The sequence below is a fragment of the Caloenas nicobarica genome, chromosome 3 (assembly GCF_036013445.1).
Source record: "Caloenas nicobarica isolate bCalNic1 chromosome 3, bCalNic1.hap1, whole genome shotgun sequence".
NCBI lineage: Eukaryota > Metazoa > Chordata > Aves > Columbiformes > Columbidae > Caloenas > Caloenas nicobarica.
This window is the reverse complement of record NC_088247.1, coordinates 2,402,632-2,424,564: the sequence shown is the minus strand read 5'-3', so window position 1 is coordinate 2,424,564 and position 21,933 is coordinate 2,402,632. Positions and strand designations below refer to the sequence as shown.

The window sequence follows — 21,933 nt, the reverse complement described above, 5'->3', positions numbered from 1 at the left end:
TTTCTGGCTCAGAAAGAGGTGACACAGATCTAGATGTGGCAACCAGGCCCCACTCAGGGACACTTTTTGGACGGGAAGAGACGTTCTTCGGACTGGAAGAGCACTTCGTCAAACCAATATAGCGACAAAACCAAAGCAAACGCTGGTGGGGCCACTGAACGCCTCCAGTGGGACACCAACACTTCACCACTTTCATCAAGAGCTATTAGCCCTAATTTTCAGCCATTTTCTAATTAATCACCCAGCGCATTTTGGCATTTATATGATCTAATTTTAGTACATGCGTGGTTAAATGCTTTAGGAAATTTTCTGCCTCCCACGCCTGGCCGGCTCCTTTCTTGGTCAGCACGAGCAACCCACCCCAAACATTTCTCTGAAGGCTTCAGACTTGCAAAAACTACCCAAGAGAAGCTTTCATGGTTTCCAACACAGGCAAGGGCCCCTCCAGTAAATTCCAGCCTAGACCAGTTGGGAACTGGTCATCCGTCTCCCCAACTTAACGATACAAGATGGATTTCAGCTCCTCACGAGCATCGTGCAGCGTGTCTGAAAGCAGCACCATTTCTCCTGGTAAAGTCTTGTGCCACCCAACTTTTTCCTCCTGTTGCAGGTTCTGCCTTCTAGAAAGTTTGCAAAATTATTAAAAATTATTAAAACCAGCTCTGATAATTTAGCCTTCTGCTAAAAAGCATGTGTTACAATGGTATTTCCTCAGAAAGCTCGATTTTGGTGAAGTCTGGGGGGTGTCTTGCTCATTAGGATTAGGGGACATTGCATTGGGTCCACGGTAAATTGTTTTATCAGGCTTTCCAGGCAAGGTCCTGCTGTGCCTGCTGAAGATGATGGATGGATGGATGGATGGATGGATGGAGGACAAAGGAAGAGCGAGAACCACCAGGCTGAGCAGGAGAACCTCATCTCTGCCTCACTGATGCACTGGCAAGTGGGTACCGCTTTGAATTTATCAGATTCCTACTCACCGTGGGTCTTCAACTCAGCTTCTCAGAAAAGATTTGAGGCCCATGTCTGCAAACATCAACTCATTTCTGCTCCCCAAAGCTGGAAATGGCAGCACGGAGGTTTTGCCCACAGCACTGTCCTACTTTTGTGGTCAAACCGCTTCTAAAGCTCTTCTGCTGCCAGAGCGAGACCCTGTGGCAACTGTGGGGTTTTGTGTCACCCATTTCCAAAGGGACTGTGCAAAAGATTAAAGAGAATCCAAGGCTAGGCCCGAGCTTTGGCCGCGATTTGATAGTGAGGGAGAGATAAAGATGCAATGTTCAGCTCAAGAGGTCTGAGGACCAACAAAGCTGAGGCTGGTTTTCAGCTGAGCTTTGGGGTCAGATCCACCTTCTCATGTTGTAAAGATCTGGACAAGAATTAAAACTCAGCACAAGTTCTGCAATGGAAAAGTTTCAGGTCACTCCATCACAGCTGAAGCTTTGCAGGTCTGGAAGTGCTTTTGCATTTCACAGAAAATAGGTGTACTCCTGCCTTTCAGCTGGGAGTATTTAAGATAAAGCAGCCTGTAAATCAATAGATCCCAAGGAAAAAGCCAGCAAATTTTATTGATTCACTTGTTTTCCTGTAATTTGCTGAACAATAACATGATGCAACTACTGTCAACTGAGAAAGTGAAGCGGATCCTGCCTGAAATGTCTGAAATTGGGGACCCCAGAGGACAGAGAGATCAGTGCACCGGTATTTAACTCCTCCCTGAAGAGAAACACGTTACAAAGGAGATGGATGCCCCCACACCTCGACAAACACATTCAATTCATCACATTAGCACCAGCAAAAGCCAGAAGCAACTTAAAGCTGTTATTGCCTTGGATGCCTTGTTTTCAAAGGAACTATCCCGATTTACAGCACTTTTAGGATGCAGCTGATTGTCATCAGACAACTGTTTGGTGGCTCTTGTAAATCCCTGTGCTTTCCTCTGGGTTACCACATCAAGGACCCTCAGACAGGGACCTGAGATGGGAACGAGATTCAAAACCTTCCTCTCGTCTGTCGTCGTCCCCCAGGACGGTTCAAATGTGGTGCCTTCTCAGGCAAGACCAGGTTTTGATCTTGACCACATATTCTGCATTCCAAGCTGCGGAAATGAGGGCATCGCGTTATTAGACAGAAAACACAACTCTTGAGAAAGATAAATGGGGATTTTTGGAAAATTTTTCGGCTTTGATTCAAGCAACTAACCTTGTAGAAACAGGTTAGGAGGAATGGGGAGAGTATTTGATTCAAGGACTTGAAACATTTTTATCTCTTCTAAAGTTTTTACATTTCAATGGGCCTCTAAAAACATCAGATTCCTCAGGCATGAAATGGACGTTCTGGGCACAAACGTACTCAGAAGCTCATTAGGCTGGCTGAAAAAAAGAAGGGTTAGTACACCAGCAAAGAATTAAAAAGTCCAATCCTCTCCCTCACATGGCATGAAGTGAGATTTAGCAATTTTTCATGACTTCATCACACGCTTAAAATACAGCTGAATGACACCTTATTGTGCCATGTCCTCGGCTGCAGGAATCTCTAATCTTCAGCAAGAACTACTTAATCACCCTCCACCATGTGTGGGGCTGGGTGGAAAAAGCCAGTAGATGTTATAGTGACCACAGATCTATATGTACAGACGAGAGGCATGTTGCCAAATTCAGGGATTTACAGGCCAGAGAAGGTAATCTTGGTCATCTTCTGTGACCTCCTTACGTGGTGGACATGGGGACTCCAAGCAACCATCCTTCCTCTGGTAGACTCTCATCACATAGCACCATAAACCAGCTGTGAAACAACTTGGACAAAACCACAAAGCCACGAGAACGAACTTCATGGCACCAGCTGGACTCTAAAAAATTTCTGGATGACCATCTAAATAATTTCTGGATAACCAACAGCAGACAGGTGGTGGGGCTGACAGCAGCAAGTTAAGCCAAAAGGGACTTTGAAGTCACCTACATCAACCTTCTGCATGACCCAGGTCACAGGGACCTCGTCTCTGAGCTGTGGCCACCAGAAGCATCTCTGCTGGAAAGTCACCCTGCCTCCACGTCAAGACATCAAGAGCAGGGGAATCCACCTTTCCTGGGATGTTCATTCTCAAACGTTAACAACTCCTCATGAATTATCAGCCTTTGGGTCCCAGCCACTGCTCCTCATTGGCTTCTTCCACCCTAGAAAACCACACAGGTACCATAACCAAACCTTCTCGCTGTTCCTTTTTTAGATCGACGTCTCGACCTCTCACCTGTTTCTCCTTCCCTCCCATTGTTTTAACGACCACTTTCTACACAACCTTGTTTCTCAACAGTCTTGAGTCAAAAGCTCTGTCAAATCCCAACAAAACATGTTCCCTCAGCAAAGCTGAAACACTGCGGTCTGGCAAAACAGAGTCAGCAGTTACCGAATCAAGGAGATGAAAACAGTGAGGAGGACATGAAATCAGACAATGAGCTACAAGAAAGACACAAACACACCTACCAAAAAGCCACCTTCCCGTACAGCAAACGTTAAGGCTTCAAACACTGATCAGTGGTCGGACCTGTACACAAACCCCAGCCCCTCCACACATAAAAGTACCCCAGATTGTGTATTTCTGGCTGTCTTTATTTTGAGCTTTTCCTTGGGAATACTAAAATGCTCCCTAGCTCAAAAATCATGAACCTCCTAAACAGTCCGCAAACTTTTGAGACAAACTGCAAGACCTAAAATGCCTCTGAGCACCCAACACACCACATTAGAAGTTTCTGCTCCTTTCAGCAAATCAATTCGAGGTCATTCGGTTCAACAACATGGGAGTTTTTTTGACTCAAGGAGCATAAAACCCCACAACTCTATGCAAGTCCATTTGTTCCTGGTGTTGTTCATAGTTATGTTGGCCAAATGGATCTTAGAAATGTTAGACAGAACTAAAACAGAGCATAAATCTAAAGTTTGCCCAGCAATAATTCCCCTAATCAATACATTATTGTAAGTTTTTACACATAAATACAAAAATGCAGTAAAATCAATATCTTCCAGCAATCTCCTTGCTAGTGAGGCTTTACACTTAAGCTTTAAATTAAGTGTCACATACAATTCGACAGTGAAAACATGAAGAATGTCTATGCCCTTGGAGAAGTTTTGGCAGTTCAACGGAGTGAACTGGATTGACTTCTGGGCAAAGAGCAAACTCTGCAAAAAACCCAGGGACCTGGTTGCTCACGTCAGGTCTTCATCAATAAAATAAAAACCAGAAAGATGCCCTCAGGAGGGCTGCATAATTTGAGGAGACAAAGAACAAGCTCTCGGGAAAAGCATCCGTTATATCACTCCCAAATATGTGCCAATTCAAGCCAAATGGGCTGGGGGAAAATAGCACCATCGGCAGAGTGGGGCTGGGGACAGCACGAGTCCTTTCACCACGAGGTTGAGAATTATGGTAATGAAGATGTGGGAGCCAAATGCATCTGAAAATGCACCTGAAGAGCTGACCTCGATCTACGCTTTGAAGGAAAAAGCTCCTGCCAGCAGTTCTCTGGGGAGAATGCAGATTTACAACACGTCAATCCTTTTTCTTGGCACCAATGCTGAACGTTTTATTAAGAAGACTCAGTGAAACACCTTTCCTGCTTTGCAGGAGCCAGAGGTTCTGAGGTTGTGCCCTTTTGCTCACCGTTGTCCCAAGGACTGATCCACTGGACCAGAGCAAAGCCCTCTGCAAAACCCAGCTTAGCCCCATGGGGACAGCAGTGACCTCAGGGTGGGATCAGCCCAGGACCTCATCTAGGGTAGAGCTCCCAACAGGGAGCTTCCTCATGTCACGCCAGACATGAGGAAGAAATTTTTGCCCCTGAAGGTGGTGAGAGCCTGGCCCAGGTGCCCAGAGAGGTGGTGGATGAAGCATCCCTGGAGACATCCCAGGCCAGGCTGGACGGGGCTCTGAGCAACCTGAGCTGGTGCAGATGTCCCTGCTCATGGCAGGGGTGGGACCGGATGAGCTTTGAAGGTCCCTTCCCACCCAAACCATCCTGTGATTCTATGACCCTGCTCCACATGGAGGAGCAGGTAGGAGCTCAGATCTCTCCAAGGAGAAAAGGGATAACGCATCTGCCAAATCATGGGTGACCAGCCTGACCACCTGGACCTGGCTCCAGAGATGGTATGGTCATCATCTCCACCCATGGAGGAAAGCAAAATTTGCATAATTGGGAACTGATGATCTTCATCCCACCCATATCCACATCCTCGTTTCAAGTCGACCGGGCTGCTTCCCATCCACCTTCATGACGGCTTTTTCCTTCTGCAGAAAGCACATGGGAAAACAAATCTTCTGCAGCTTTTCCCTGTGTCTGCACGCTCGCAGCACACATGGTTGCTCTCGGTGGCTAATGTAGTACGGAATGCAATTAAAATCAGCCAAACTAGGCTTAATAGAAGTCAGGGAGAGGTCTGTTAGCAGGCCTTGGGAGATGGCAAACTCTAGCAGAGGGGAACAACGAGCAGGTACGAAGCAACCCTGAAACTATTGTGTAACCAGGCATTTATTTTCAACTCCTAGTCTGGAAAAATTCAGACATCCTCTGATGAAGAAAGTTGCCCAGATCGGCCCTCAAGACCCACAGACTCCCAGATATCCCAGGGTCTTGTCCCCCTGTGCATCTGCATACGAGTGCTGAGATTATTTACCAGACTCCTTAGAAAGAGTTCTGTGTGTGCAGATTCACGTCTGCATGAGCAGGATAGATCACGTCTTTATTTTTACCATGTCTGACTCCATTCCCTGCTCCCTCTGTGACCGAGGTGTTAGATCAGACTGACACTCGCTTCTCTGCGAATGCGACCAGAGACGTGGATGAGGAAGACGATGATTCTGCCTGGTCCCAGGGAACAGCAGCATCCTTGAAGCTGCGTATTTTTGGGGAAGTAAAACTGTCAGAACAGGTTTGCACTGACCTGCTAGAAATGGAGTAACAGCTTTGGGATGTCAGATGGGGCTATGGCAGGAATTTAGGCAGCAGGAGAGGCTCCATATGGCAACTACACACCTGAGGTTTGCTCTCTTTTGAAGAGGACTTTGATTCTGATTTCTCTCGTGCTCTGTGTCATCTTCCCCCCATTTAACATGTCAGGGAGCTGAAAAGAGAAGAAGCCGGTCCCAAGGCAGGCACCGCGCATTGGCTGCACACTGAGAAGCCAAGCTCTCTGCCAAGGAAAAGCCAAAGGAGCTGTTGCCATCGCTACAGGTGCCACCAAAAATCTCTGCAGCCCTCTACCCGTTCCCAGCGAGATGATGTTTGTGTGAATCGAGCAGTTCTGACCAAGACCGCAGGCTTTTTTTTCCTTTATTTTCTCAGCGTTTTATCACTACCTGCTCCTGGGCAAGCTGAGATGCTCCACAAAAGCTGGCAAGGTCACCATGGCTCTCAGCCCAGACCTCAAATCTATTTGACTGCCCTTACCAAGGACAACTCCAGCAGTGCTTATTGAAGACGATCAATTGCCTCCTGAAAGCACAGCATCCAACTCAGCGGCCTCGCAGTCCTGCCCTGCCCACGCAGAACATTTTCCTCCTGCCAATCCCAACTCCTACCATGAGAAAATCCTCTCAATCTGCAGAGGATAAAAATTCATCCAACTCCTACTGGCCAACGTCCTGCTTTCCAAAGCCAAAACCACAGTGAAAAGCACAGATCCAAGCCTTGAGCTCAGCCAGCAATTCTTCATTTAATGAGAAATAAAAAATCTGGCCCCACCGATAAAACACGATGCTCGTCCCGGCATGCGGCCAGGCTGCCGGGGCTGTGCGGGCAAAAGAAGGGATGCTAGTATGGTTTTCCACCCGGGATGATGGTTTTCCTCCCTGCAAACATGCTCTCATTCCCAGCCCGGACCCGAAAATTCAAGGAAACGAGTCCAGTATGACACACAACATGTCAACAGTTCCCAACAAGCTGCAATTTGCAGCCCCGCACCTCGACACACATAAATATGGTGTTAAAGCTCCTTCTAGAAGCCCTGCCAGCACTGTCAGGCCTCAGCAGCCTGGCATTTGGTAAAGAAATGGATGTTCTTTTGATTGTGAGTGTTTATGATAATTTCAGGTTTAAAAACCTTGGGATGCAAAGGCACAACCATGGATGCAGATAGCAACTCATTCAAAACCTCTCCTAAAACCTTAAGATGTTCGTTAAGACAATGATCTTTTGCTGTTATCCTTATGTTAACATGCCCAAATCCAGAAGATATTGATAAATCATAGAATCATGGAACAGTTTGGGTGGGAAGGGACCTTCCCAGCCCTCCCAGTGCCCCCCCTGCCATGAGCAGGGACATCTGCACCAGCTCGGGTTGCTCAGAGCCCCGTCCAGCCTGGCCTGGGATGTCTCCAGGGATGCTTCATCCACCACCTCTCTGGCCAACCTGGGCCAGGCTCTCATCACCCTCAGGGGCAACAATTTCTCCTTCTTGTCTGAATCTCCTCTCCTTTAAATGAGCACGGATGTGTCCGCAGCTCCTGAACGAGCCCTGATACCCCAACCAAAACCATTCCAGAGAGAGATCCAGGCTGCTCGGAACCACCTGCACGTGAGGTTCAGCCGTTCAGGGGATGTGCTCCTCTCCTGACTGGTCTCTCCCCAGCAAACTGGGAAGTGCTGGGCTGGTTCCCAGCTCCACTCCAGCTTCTCTGGATGAGGCCCAGGCCACTGAGCGCTTGGCTCCGAATGGTGCCCCACCAGCATCTGCTTTGGCCGGGCAAGGAGAAAGGAGACGGTAACTTCTCCTCCAACGCCCATTTCCAGACCTTTTCCATCTCAATTCTCACCTACCCAGTACAGATTCTCTGGCATCTGCGCTCTTGCTTGATTTGATGGCGATTGCATCAAAAATACCATCATTTATTTGAAAGTCCACCCAAAACCTGCTCTTCAGAAACACTCTTAGCGGGATGTTTCTTCATCTATTGCCTGATGAGACATCCTTGGTTTTTATAAGAGCTTCCCCTGGCAATTCTTCACCTTCTTGTTTTCTCTTTAATCTTTGCTTGCACAGATGGTTTGGAAAGTCACCGTTGTCCCCTTTCTCGTGTATTAATTATTCTGCTGCTCCTTTCCCAGCGCTTTCTCTTCACCTTGAAGCAGCTCCAGCCCTGAACCAGCCTCTCTAGACTCCAGACTTCTGCACTTTGCTACTTCCAATTTAAGGCATCTTCAAAATTTGAATGAAAAGGATTTATAGACTATTTTAAGACTCATCTCCAGCGGTATGAAAACTGTTTCACTGGAAGGATATTTAGCTGCAGAGCTACCCAAAGGCAGCGTACGCTGCATATAAATTGGCAAAACAGATGCATTCTTAAAATACGCGTAATTAAATAATGCAACATAAAACCAAGCATAAATTATCCCCCACTGAGAACAAAACCACACAGGAAGATACTAGTGGAAATCCTTTTTTTGTAAATGGATACTGTGTCCATACACATAATATGTGCAAAGACTTGGTCTCTCTTTAAGCTGCTCAACTGCGATCAGTGGGTCGCTCGTCTCCGAGATGAGAAAACAGCTTGAGATACAAATAAAACTGATTATTTATTCCTTTTCATATGGGTGCAGCTGTTGCATCTTTCTAGAGAAACTAAAGGAGAAAAATGCTTATTTTAACACTAAAGGCATCTAGAGACTCACTTGTTTTTACTCTCTGTGTGTTGCTGTTAGTGGCTGTGCAATTAAAGATGCACGTTGAGTCGGTTGTCCGATTAGATTTATTTTACAATTATTTGTAATTATTTGGCTCCAAAGCAGGTCCCTGGGATAACAGGGTGTCACTTGCAGTTGAAGGTTTCAAATATCTCATCTCTCAGTGCTCCACCTCCCTCCTCCCTCAGCCTTCTGAAACTCCACTCCGTGCTTTACACGAAAGCCGAGCGCGAGGGGACAGAAAAGCTCATGACCCAACTTCCATTAGTAGGTCTGGGATCACGAGCCAGACACACAAATCACTGTTTGCTGTGAAATGAGAGAAGGACATTTGAGGAGGGAAGATCTTCCACTCGGGGTTTGGATATGAGATCCAAATCGTGGTGGTTAGGGGTTTTTTTTCCAATTTAAGTGGCAGTATCCAAAGGAGTAGTGTTCTGACAGATGTCATGGTTCTTCTTAAAACTTAAAAAGTACTTATAAAACTTTAAAAGTACTTAAAAGGAGCCAATAAGAAAGACGGGGACTGACTTTTTGGCAGGGTCTGTTACAACATGACAAGGGGTGATGGTTTTAAACTAAAGGGTGGGAGATTCAGGCCAGACATGAGGAAGAAATTGTTTGTGCTGAGGGTGGTGAGAGCCTGGCCCAGGTTGGCCAGAGAGGTGGTGGATGAACCACCCCTGGAGACATCCCAGGCCAGGCTGGACGGGGCTCTGAGCAACCTGAGCTGGTGCAGATGTCCCTGCTCATGGCAGGGGGGCACTGGGGGAGCTTTAATGGTCCCTTCCCACCCGAAATGTTCTGCGATTCTATGGTTCTCTAGTGACAGCATCAAAAAACTCATCTAACAACAAAAAGACATTCTCAAACCCTCTTTTCTCAGCCTTCGTTTTACCTATTGAATCTTCAAGCTCTTGCTTCTGGTGGCCCACCTCAACTCTGAACTTCATCCTCTCTCCCTCTTCCTCTTCTCCAAACAGACCTCAGCTGCTACAGTGGTAATTTTAATAGTAAAAAGTCATTGGATAAAGCAGCTTTCTCTTGTAAAGCTCGGTGTAACAATATAACGCACTGTTGAACTTACTGGCATGCTCCAAGCTGACGTGGCTGTGTTTTAACAAACCAGCACCGTTAATCCTTCCCTGATCTTGCAGGGCAATTATTTGGTTTATGAACATTTGCTAACAACTCAAAGACCTTTGGATGGAAAGAAACTGCTGTTTAGCCTGGAGAACAGGAGGCTGAGACGTTATCGCTGTCAACAACTACCTGAAAGGTTGTAGCATGGAGGGCGCTGGTCTCTTCTCCCAAGAGGAAATGGCCTCAAGTTGCACCAGGGGAGGTTTAGTTTGGATACGAGGAAAAAAATTCTTCCCATAAAGGGCTGTCGGGCATTGGAACAGGCTGCCCAGGGCAGTGGTGGAGTCACCATCCCTGGAGATGTTTAAAAGGTGTATAGACGAGGTTCTCAGGGACATGGTTTAGTGCTAGAGTTGGTTAGGTTACGGTTGGACTCGATGATCCTGAGCGTCTCTTCCAAACAAAATGATTCTGTGATTTTCAAGGTCAGTCCTATATGATGGAACTGAAGGGGCAATATTCCTAAATCATGAAAACTAAATGCCTGAAGGCGCAGCATTAATTGAGTGGTGGAACAAGAGGGTTGGATACACAAAGCTGAGACCCAGGAGCTCGGTGCTGGAGAAGCACAGCTCTGAATCACTTCAATACAACACAGAGATGACATTTCTAACCAGCCCTCGCTGCTGAAAAAGAGAACATGTAAACAGACATTGAGCTAAAGGGATCACTGATCTGCACCAGCTTTCCTCTCCTGGGCCTGTTTTGGGTATCGCAGGGAAGCTGGCGCTGCACCACACAGGGCAGAGATGCAGAAGGTGGGAGCGATGCCCGCGGCCAGCACGGCTGCACGCCGCTCGGGACGATGTGTTTTCAGAGCAGCTGGTGAATTCAGAGCAGCAGAGTGAAAACAGGCCAGGAAAATGCCCATGGCCAGGACTACCCTGTTCCTGTACTTGAACCACAGAAATACTGTGTAATACAGCCTGTACAGATGAAGGAGAAAACAGACCAGCTCACAAAGGAACATTGGAAAGCCTGACCTTATTTTGTGTCCCTGCCTCACTTTCCCAGCTGAGCTATGCAGGCAGAGCGCTTATCACAGATGTGTGGTTGGATGTGTTGGGCCAGGTACGATCTCGGTGCGTTGTCCTCCTTGGAAGAATCATAGAATAGTTTGGGTGGGAAGGGACCTTCAAAGCTCACCCGGTGCCCTCCCTGCCATGAGCAGGGACATCTGCACCAGCTCAGGTTGCTCAGAGCCCCGTCCAGCCTGGCCTGGGATGTCTCCAGGGATGCTTCATCCACCACCTCTCTGGCCAACCTGGGCCAGGCTCTCACCACCCTCAGGGGCAACAATTTCTTTCTCACGTCTGGCCTGAATCTCCCTTCTTTCAGTTAGAGCCAAACAAGAGCCTGGAACAACCATGCAAGAGCCTAAGAAAGATGCACAAACTGCAACTCCCTGACCTTATTTAAAAAAAAAAACAAACCAGCAAGCAACCCCCCAAAAGTTCTAAAGTACTGAAGCCCACATCTCTCAGGCCTTGACTCTTGAGATGACTCCACTAGCTCATTCATGCACTTCTAATTTCATTGGAAAAGACATGTTGCCAGTCCCCGGGTCCGTGCTGAGAAGTCTGGCAGCAAATGGACTGAGAGCCGAGGGATGGATCTGAGAAGGGCTGTCATATCTCATCTGCAAGACGGAGAGCGTGTACGAGTCAGCGCGGCAGTTTAGGAGCACCCTTGAGATACCCTCTTTGTGTCAAGCCATCAGCTTGGTGCAATACCAGGTCATCGGTGTCTAAAGGATGGAAACGCAGTGATATTCACCTCAGAAATACAGAATTGCAGAACGGAGAGTCAGAGCATCTCCAGTGGAAGAACGTGCTGCAAGCCCAAGGGATGCAGACTAGGGGATTATTGGAAATATCTTCTTTCCGTTCAGGAAGCGAGGCAGAGCTTATCTCTCCACACTTTGCTCTTTGGCTGATAGCTCGGCTGCTTTAATTAACAGAGACTTTCGTCAGTGCAAATCCTCGGTATTGTTGTGCAATTACTTCTTCTGCAGGTTCCTTCTCTCTCTGCTCGGTATCTGTCAAACAGGATTTCCAGTACAGCGGTAAAACAAAACGCCTGGCAGAGCAGGTGTGATTATTTTTAAATTTGTTAAAAATGATACGTCTGACTCTTTGGAATACATTACATTTAACGATGCTCGTTGATGGTGTTCAGCATTTAAAAGCCGCTGTGTCCCATGCTAGAAGAGCTTTAGCGCAGGCATTCATATCTGGGGGCTGAAGGCATCAAAATGAACGTTACATCTCAACTAACAGAGGAAGAAATTGGGGTCAGACTATTAACTTACTGAGCAGCTACTAAAAGAGCACGTATATAAACCTGGTATATAAGCAAAGCCAAGAAGTGATCGAGTTTGCAGGTAGGTTATTTTTTTGGTGGGAAGAGGGCAGAGGATTTATTAATGCTGACGTGGCTGGGAGCAGCAAACATCAAGAGCACTCGGGTGCGTGAGCCCAGCTTCTGGCTGTCAGGTTTATTCCAGACTGGGAGCTCTGTGGGGACCTCGGAGATGAGAAGGCTGAGATCTCACTGGGGAAGTTCTGATGGGTCTGGATGAAGACAGCTTTCTGCCAGCATGTCTGTCCTCAAATCCATCACAGGACGAGAGGAAACGGCCTCAAGTTGCGCCAGAGGAGGTTGAGGTTGGATGTGGGGAACAATTTCTTCCCCAAAGGGCTGTGGGGCATTGGAACAGGCTGCCCAGGGCAGTGCTGGAGTCACCATCCCTGAAGGGGTTGGACAGACGGAGATGAGGTTCTCAGGGACATGGGGCAGTGCCAGGGGTGGGGGAACAGTTGGACTCCATGATCTTGTGGGTCTCTTCCAACAAAAATTATCCTATCATTCTACTATCTAAAGATGAGAGCTCTTTTATGTAATGTTAGAAGAAGAGAACAAGCAAACCCACACTCTGATTCCCTAATCAGCATTTAGCTGTTGTTGTTCTTGTTGTTCCATGAGTACAGCTCGTCAAGAAAAGCAATTTCCACAGGCTCAAATATCAGAGAATAAGGTCAGGATATTAAGCTGAGTGTGGTCAAATAAAGGGGAAAGGCATTTTCGCCAAACACACAATCTCACCCCTGCAAGCAGTAAAAGCCTTCTCACTCAACATGGCTGAGCCAGTTGATGATAAACCAGGATAAAAACCCCAGACGGGTTTCTGAGGATCTTCTCTTTGCTCGTAGGCTTCACTTGCTGGATCCTAATTGCTGGAACCCTTGGTTGAATCCTACTTCACCTGGCCCAGGTCTCACACCATCCAGAGGAGCAGAAGGCAGCAGCAAGAAGAAAACCATCCCAGGCTCTCCAAACCATGGGCTTTACGGTGGCCGACATCACATTCTTCAGACCTTGGCTTGCCCTGAGCCTTTGATTACCTAGCAATCTATTTAAAGTTCTGCCGCTTGTCAATTAAAAAGTAAAACAAGATCAAGGGGGAACAAATGCTTCCATCAAGAGGTGGTTAATACATTACAAATACATGGTCAGGATGAATCCAGACTGCCATAACCACCTCCCACAATCCACAGCATGGGTCGGGAATTACGGACCAGCATGTGTTAGAAATTATAGAATTCACATAAATGAGGCATAATTAAAAACAATTCCTTCTATAAATGTCTGATAAAATCAACCTAATTATTACCAGTGTTTTGAAGCCAATTGGCTTCGTCACCTGTATTCAGAGCAAGAGGGCAAAGAGCCTTATTGCAAAGAATTATCTAGTTTACAGCTCTTATACTCCCCAGAAAAGTGCTTTTCTTGTCCCCTCTTAGCTCTCTTCTTCCACAGTAAAGGATAGGCTGTCCCCTGCTGTTGGGATAAGGCAGGTTCCCACCAGCCTGGGCAGCTCAGGAGATCAAAATGATGACTAGTTCCTTCACATGGAAGCTGCAAACTGAACCTCCCTGCCCAGAATGTTTTTAATGTTCCATGGCGAGAAGAAAACCCATTTCCCTTCCCTACATGAACCTCAAAAAACCCCGGAGTTCAATTCAGATAAGCACGCAGAAACCTGAAGACTTTGCCACATTATTTTGATCTGAAGATGTTATCTGGGAAGCCTAAGAACAGCTTCACCGCATTTCCCATCTTTCTGCTGCTAGTAAATCTGGAAATAGGTGAAAATAGCATTTCTGTGAGCTTATAAGATGTATAAGTGAATGCTTTAGTGATCAGGTGTGACTTTCTGCTCTCCGTGCCTCAGTTTCCCCTCTGGCTTATTAGCAAGATGCCCTTACTCCCTGCTTATGGTCTTTTTGCCAATATCAGGAGAAGGGAAATATTCCCCAGCTTTCTTCGCAGGGCTAACACAGATTTACATTAATTAACTCAAGGCTTTAAATGAAGTGACTTTAATCTCCTGCTTTTTCCCCTGATTTTCTTATGTTCTCCAAAATGGCATCTCCTCACCGTCACCAGGAAACAAAAAAAAAAGCTCCATCTTTTCTGGGTATCTGTAGTTAATCAGTATGATTTCAGGGATCCAGCACTCAGGACAACAGGAAAACAAACTGCAGCCCTTGGTTCTGACTCCAGCCACTCCATCACCTTCCTGCTTATCGATCGCATTTACAGGAGATGAACCTGCTCCTCCTCCAGAAGCTTTTTGACGAGGGGAGCGCTCCGTATGTGCAGCACGGCAGGGAGATCCGTCACGCTTTATCACTAACCGCAGAGTTTGATTTCAAGCAAAATAGGAAGAAAAAGCATCTATCAGTTCGATAAGGGAATGCAGCATCTGCTTTCTCACCAGATACAGGCAGGTGCTGCAGGGAAAGGGGTAAGAAAGTGTCCAGGAGGTCGATAATCTTGTGGCTGCTGTGCTGCACCATCGCCAGCCCACCGTTCAACTTGGAAATAAGTCACCATCTTCTCTTTGAGAGCTGCAATATCTTTGCTCATCGATCCCCCGGAGCTTGGGAAGGCATCTGTGAGCTACACCGGACACGTAAGAACAAGCAGAGTGATTAAAACCTCTCCCTTGCTCCTCTTGTCCTTCTCTAACCACGTAGCCAAGCGTCACCTTCCTCTTTACAACCTTCTCATGTCCTCCACAGTTGCCTCCCTGATGTCCCAACGCCCTGCAAGGTCCCTGCTGTTCCAGTAAACTTTAACAACATGCATCTTCTTTTATCCTATCTATTTAATACCCACAGGCCGATGCCAAATCCACGACCTCAGTGACTACAGCTCGTTCCTTCTCTCCTGTGCCTCAGGGCCCATTCATTGCTTGTGGTACCGCGTCAGCTTACGGCTGCTCCAGGAGACAAGGCTGACTTCACTTCACGAATCAAGCAACCTGTACAGAACGCACAATCAAATCATTTTGCACAGCAAAACCACTCCACCAAGATGGTTAAAACCATGGGAAGAAACGAAACGCAGACACTCGGGCTCTGGGACTTTATCAAAAGGGCGTAGCTTGAAGTGGATGCCAACACACGGTGTCATATGGACTAAGTAAGATCTGCAATAACAGTGTCACTGAAAATGAAAAGAAGGTGAAACAGAAGGAAAAAAAAATATATATAAATAATGCATCCACACACTGTTCCCCCCACCACTTGTTTCCCTGTATGGAATAATTTGGGGACACTACATATTCTCTTGTTATTTAAACAGGCACACGCAGGCCACCATGCAAAGCCTAAAAGCAGCAGGAATCCAGCCCTGGCAAAACAATGTGGTGTTTTGATTTTGCTGCTGCACTGACACCAGTGCCAAGTCCTATCGTGCCGCTTTTGTCCCTTGGCTGTTGTGACAGAGTCTGCTCCGGAGTGGGGAGCGTTTTAAAGATGCATGGACAGCTTTCGTGGTGATGGTTTAAAGGCTTCAACCCTGGGGGACTGGCCCCCGGGGCATTTTCAAGCTTTTACGTGCAAGAAAAACCATCGGATTATGTACATTGCAGTGTACAAGGCCACTTCCCTCCCTTGTTTTTCCTTTTTAATGCCTTCTTTCTGGTCGTCGACCCCGTTAGCTGCATCCTAAGCCAAGGGAATTGGGAGAGGCTACGGTCCCATCTCATCTACAGAAAAGCTACGACAAACCAGCACGCAACAGAATTAAGCGCTGGTTTTAGGCAGCAGCAGCGGAGTATTGTCAGAGTGTTTGAGTTAATATTCAGAGCGCAAATCCCTAAGAAGTCGGCGCTGCTTGTTAAATTATCAGTGCACATTCACGCATCGCTGCACCTTTGCTTAGGCCCCGCAGTGACAAGCATCTGGATTTTAGCATCGCAGGTAAACTAAGCAGCAAATTTGCTCCTTCCTCTTCTGCTATCGAACGGTAAAAATATAAACGGAGACGGCAAAACTCGCAGGGATTTGAGATCTGATCTGCCTCTCCAGCAGCACCGTGGGCTGCAGGCAGCAGGTGGTGCTGCGTACCCGACAGCAGCACACAGACATTTTCGGGGAACGTCACCCCGACTTATAAAATTGCTCTCATCGAGAAATTTTTTTAACTCATAAACCTGCCATACACTGTCGGTAAAGCTGGTGTGCTGGATGGGGCTCATTTAACCCCTGGATGGTGCGAATCTCTTGTGTGAAGTGACTCGGTGCTAAGAAATAAAGGTGATTTTCTCAGCTGATTTTGTCATGGAAAGCAGAGCCTGAACTGTTCCTTCTGGAAGCAAAGCTGGAGCTCCCCAGGACCTGAATGTCAAGCTGGGTTCCTCTTGATTTTGCAACAAGGTGGTAAGTGCTCGGGGTGAAGCTCTGTCTCACCAAGGAGCTTCTGCAGGTGAGCTGGCCCAGCAAAACCCAAGTCATGTCACCAAGGGTCAGGTACGTCCTCAAGTACCTGGTTGAGTCAGGACTTGAGCTGGTATTTATGTAAAGCTCCCAGGAAGCAAAAGGAACGATTGAAACAGTGGTGTGATCAGTGTGGAGAGTTTTAGTCTCCCATTTAACTGATGGTTCCCTTGAGGACCTCACCATGGATCACGCACACCAGTTTAGCTCAAGTTACTGGTGACTGTGTGAGCTGTTAGTCTGCAAGGTTGGCTCTGCTCTTATCACAAAACCAAATGTGATGTTGGAGGAGAAGCAGAGAAATGCTGCCCCCACGTCTTGCTACACACTGATGTTGCAGTCTGAGCAGCATCTGCTCCTCCTCTTCTGAGCCAGAAGCATCACCCAGGGACCCCCTTGTGCTCCTTAAAATGGAGACACCAAAGCACCTTCACGTATTTTTGGTACAAAAGGTATGCAAACCTAACACATCCGTCCTCCAGCAGCCAGCTCAGCACAGACGCTGCCTGAACAGAAGGGAAAGTGGTGACGGCATTTCCCCCTGTCTGCTCCGGATTAACCAGCAGCGTTTGAAGGGACGCGGCGAGCGGCCAAATGGGTCTGCAGATGCGGCAACGCTTCCGGATTCAACATTTTCCAAACATTATTCCATTTGAAACAAGCGGCTAAATTGAATGAGCTTTCTCAGCTGGCCACCAAGCCCCCAGAAAAGGACATTACGCTGCTGGAACTGGCTGCAGAGATCAAAGTCAGCTCCTTATTCTCTAACGAAGCTGAAGGAAGGGATTAGTCAGTGCCGAAAGCCACAGGAGCTGGCGCTGGCAGCGAACCCAGCTAAATTGCTCAAAAATACCTACAAGCACACACCACGTAACCCCGGAGGAAAAGGAGACAGCAAAGAGCTGCAGGGCATTTTCAGCCACGGCTCCGTCACCGCAGGACCCGCACGCACGCAGAAAAGAGAGAGGAATTGGAAGGTCAAACTGTAATTCCTTAGAACACGAGCAGAGGTTGTGAAAATATTGGGTTTGGGCTGAATAAGGTTTAGCCCCAAATGTGGGAAGCGCTTTCCCAGCTCAGCTGGGTCCACACTCCACATGAAAACCATTGGGATTCCAAAATAACCCAGCTGAAATCCAGTTGTTACTGGGCCAGTGGGAGAGATGGCTCAAAACAAAGTGAAGCTACGACGCAACTGGTTAGTCCTGATCCAACCCCCCAAAACCCAGTAATACACCCTGATATCAGGTCAGCACAAAATCTCAATTACCAGCTAACGAGGACACATGTCACTCTTCCTTTACCCCAGGCTCAGGTGGTGTCACCTGCAGCCCACGCGTCAAAGCGACGGATTTGAGATCGGTAACGCCAGCAGCCACGCTGAGCTGCATGTGAAGGGCTCAGGGCAGGGAAAAATAAAGAGAAATAAAGGCAACATTGCTTGGAAATCACTGCTCGAGGTTCAAACACCCTTGTGAACAGATGAAGCATCTGTCCCCATGAAGCTCTTTGTTCTCCACAAACGTTTTTCTCCTCTGGCAAGCAGAGATTGCTGCGCTGGCAACACAGTGCGGAGCCTTCATGGTTTGAAAGCAGCGGTTCCTCTCTCTGGCTCGCAAAACCTTTACTTCAAACAAGATACTTTCTCCTTACACAACTGAGGACATGGGAAAAAAGTGTTAAAAATGCATCTTTGTCCAGTGTGAGAGACAGACTGACCCGAAGATGCTGGAGTCGGATGGCAGAGGGTGCATACGACAGGCTGAGAATTCTATTTATTTGAGATTATAACCAAATCTAGGCTCCTCCTGAGCTCAGTCTTCTCTTTCCTGGTCTCCTCCCATGTCCAGGGAATGACCCACAGGCTGAGAAATGTGGGTAGCAGAGGAGATAAACTCCTGCTGAACGCACGGTTTGCTTCCCTGGCTCCAACTGCAACTCCTGAGGGGCTTTAAGGCAGTTTTGGAATGGGAAATGGATAATTTAATTGCTGCATTAGAGGATCTGTGGCTGTTCTGAGTGCAAGCTGTTCCAGAGCTTAATCACCTCGCTGCTCTGGGCTTTGTGTTCTCCGCACCGAACCAAGGGCATGTGCAGCACTGGCAGCCTTCTGAAATATATATTAAATATATCAAAACAAACTCTCTTCAGGTAACCCTGGCTGTTCAAGCTCAACTCATTATTTTACATTTCTAGGATTAAAACCTGAGCAGGAACAGGGAAATTAATCCTGTCCCCCTGCCCCAAGCCATGTCCTGCTCAGAGCTGCAGGGAAGACGGACGGTGAATCAGCTCCGGAGGACCTGAAGAGCTGCTAAAACCGCATGTTGGGTTTATTCAGCATCTGGACCGGGCTCTATGCAAGCAAGTGCCCTGCAGCAGCCAAAAAGCAGCAGCACATCAGCGCTGAGCACATGGCAACGCACAGCGGGATCGGAATCTTCCTGGGTGCATCTTATTACCATTTGCGTGGGCTGGATGTGCAGTTGCCTGAGTGTTTTGTTTCATTTGTTTCCCTTCACGTTGATTCAGGCGGATGAAAACGCTGTCAAGGAATGGCAAAGCAAAGAGCGAGGTTTCTCCTGTATGCTATTTAGAAATCCTAGGCGCGGAGATGCTGAAAGGGGATGCTGGAAGTCTCTACCCCGAGATCACACCAGATCTTCTCCTTAACGACTCCTTCTTTATTCCACCACTGGAAATCTTTCCAAGATTAACGTGCGTCCAAGGGGAGCACGGGAGCAGTGGCCAAGTGTCGCCACCTCAAACCTCAGTGCTGTCTTTTCCCCCTGCTCAGAGCAGAGATTTAATCCAAATTCCTTTCTCCTTTTCTTCCCTGGAAGGATGGAAATAGCGGCAGTACTGGCTGGTGAGGTGCGAGCTGTGCCGCATCCAGGAGGGCTCTCAGCCCCGCCACGAGGAGTGGAGCTCAACTGCTGCCAGGTGGTCCAGGCAGTTTTAAAATTACAGGATCAAAGGTTGGTTGGGGTTGAAGGGACTTCTGGAGATCCCCCAGTCCAACCCCCCTGCTCACGCAGGGTCACCAGAGCAGATCACACAGGTCGGTCCAGGCGGGTTTGAACGTCTCCAGAGAAGGAGACTCCACAGCCGCTCTGGGCAGCCTGGGCCAGGCTCTGGCACCTCCCAGCAAAGAAGTTTCTCCTCATGTTCACGTGGACTCTCCTGTGTTTCAGTCTGTGCCCGTTGCCCCTCACCCTGGCGCTGGGCACCACTGAACAGAGTCTGCTCCATCCTCTGACACCCACCCTGAGATATTGAGCCCATTGATCAGATCCCTCTCAGCTTCTCTTCTCCAGTTGAACAACCCCAGCTCTCTCAGCCTTTCCTCTTAAGAAAGATGCTCCAGATTTTGAGTATCCTTGAGTAAACTGCAACTTTGCCAGACGCCGCAGAGATATCTTGAAGGACGTATCTTGAAGGATGAATAAATGCTGCAAGGAAGAGCTCAGAAGTCAAGCAGCAGTTGCAACGTCACTGTTGGTGCTGGTGGAGTCCTGGCCTCCAGGTCCTTCTGCCTGGGGAAGTTCTCCCAGTGCAGTGCTACACATACAAACCCTTGCAGAAAGCAAGTTTTTAAGCTTGCACAAACGAGACTTCCCATCTTTGTTCTTCTGCCGCGATACTATTGAATGTGAGATGGGAGCAATTTTTACAGCTCAACTCCAGCACAAAGGCACTTTAAATTAGAGGGTAACCTACCTACATCTGTTCCAGGGGCAGCCTTGAATGACTACACACACAACTTCACGTTAAATTACATTTTCACCCAGTCACTTCAGGCTTGGTGCAGAGCCAGAATATTTTAACAGACTCCTGTGCACCTAAGGAATTTCACTGATTTTGTAGCAAATTGTGCCATCACAAGAAATCTACATCTAAGTAAAAGCTTTTTCAAAAAATCAAATATATTCCATAGCCCTGTTTATCTCATTATCCATGAAAGATTCAAAGATCCAACACAGCTTCAAGCTTTGCTCTTGATTAACTCCAGCCCACCGGGGAAAAGAAACCACAGAACCTGCTTTGGAAAACCAAATCACAACCAGGGCGAGCGGTTTGCAAGTGAAGTTTGGAGGAACTGATCGATGAACTAACTACCCATGCAGCAAGGAGCCCAATGCTCCTTTGAGCACAAAGCTAAAGCCTAGTCCTAAGTCCCACAAAGGTCCTGCAAAGCTCTGTGCTTTGGGACTTGGGACAATTCTTTGCACCCCAAAGTTACAGGAATGTATTTTTACATAGAGATACAGTGCTGCTTCAAGATCTGAGAGAATCTGATATTCCCCATCAAACCCCATTTTTTTCCCATGAGGAAATTAAATTTACAGCTCTGTCATTTCTTTTGACATCGGCAGTCGTACGGGTTTGTGTTTCTTGCCTCTCACCCTGGTGACCACATCCCACGTCTCAGTCAGCAAAGCTCCAACGGAGCCTCAACCTCTGCTCCCCAGGTTCTTGCTGCCCTTTTCCACAGTGGCTCTTAGGATCTGTCACTGTTTGATGAACCCAGGTAAATTTTTATATCATTACCACACTAAACCATCCATATAGATGAATACTACGGACTCCCGATGTGGTTTAAACACCCCCCTCTGGATGCGGACTTAGCAACAAGCAGAGTAAAAAAAAGGCATTAATGTCCATCAACAGAAACATATTTTTCTTTCACAAATAACACCCATTAGCAACTCCAAGGAGAACAATCCCCACTCCTCGGCTCTGAAGGAGTACACGGTTTTTCAGCAAACACAATGTGAAGATTTTGCAGAACTCAGGCATTCAACAGGACTAATGTGAAAGATTATTTTGCAATTATCTAAGCAATTTTCTCTCCTCATTGTCCCTGGACCAGGCGGGTTTTTCAATGTGAGTAGAAGGATTTATTCATCACGATAATAATAAAACGAAATATTAAATCAATGCATCTCTTTGCATGAAGCATAAAGCTCACATTGTTATTAAGCTTAGCAGCATCCTGTCACATAAACCACATGCAGCTTGTATACTTAAGTACCATCTCCCTCTTTTATTTTCCTCTTCCCTAATTTGTAAGAAATTATCCTTCCATTTGTCCTCTAAACACGAAGGGATTCAGACAACAGCGCTGCTTTTTGTTACTGACTCTCTGCTTGTGCTCTCTTTACGAGAGCACCTGGAGATTTACATTTAATATTGATCACTAACAATGGCCAGTGCAGAAAGTTATGGTGGAATGACAGAGAAGTCCTAAAAGAAATAAATACATATGCAAGTAATAGTTTAGGGAGAATTAACTACAAGCAACACTGCCAATACACAAGCAA

At 47.2% G+C, this 21,933-nt stretch overlaps 1 protein-coding gene across 18 annotated transcripts in view; it reads right to left on the bottom strand.

The window, feature by feature from the left end:
- Window positions 1–21,933, bottom strand: part of EXTL3 (exostosin like glycosyltransferase 3) — a 152,327-nt gene that overhangs the window by 9,606 nt on the left and 120,788 nt on the right. The window lies entirely within an intron of this gene.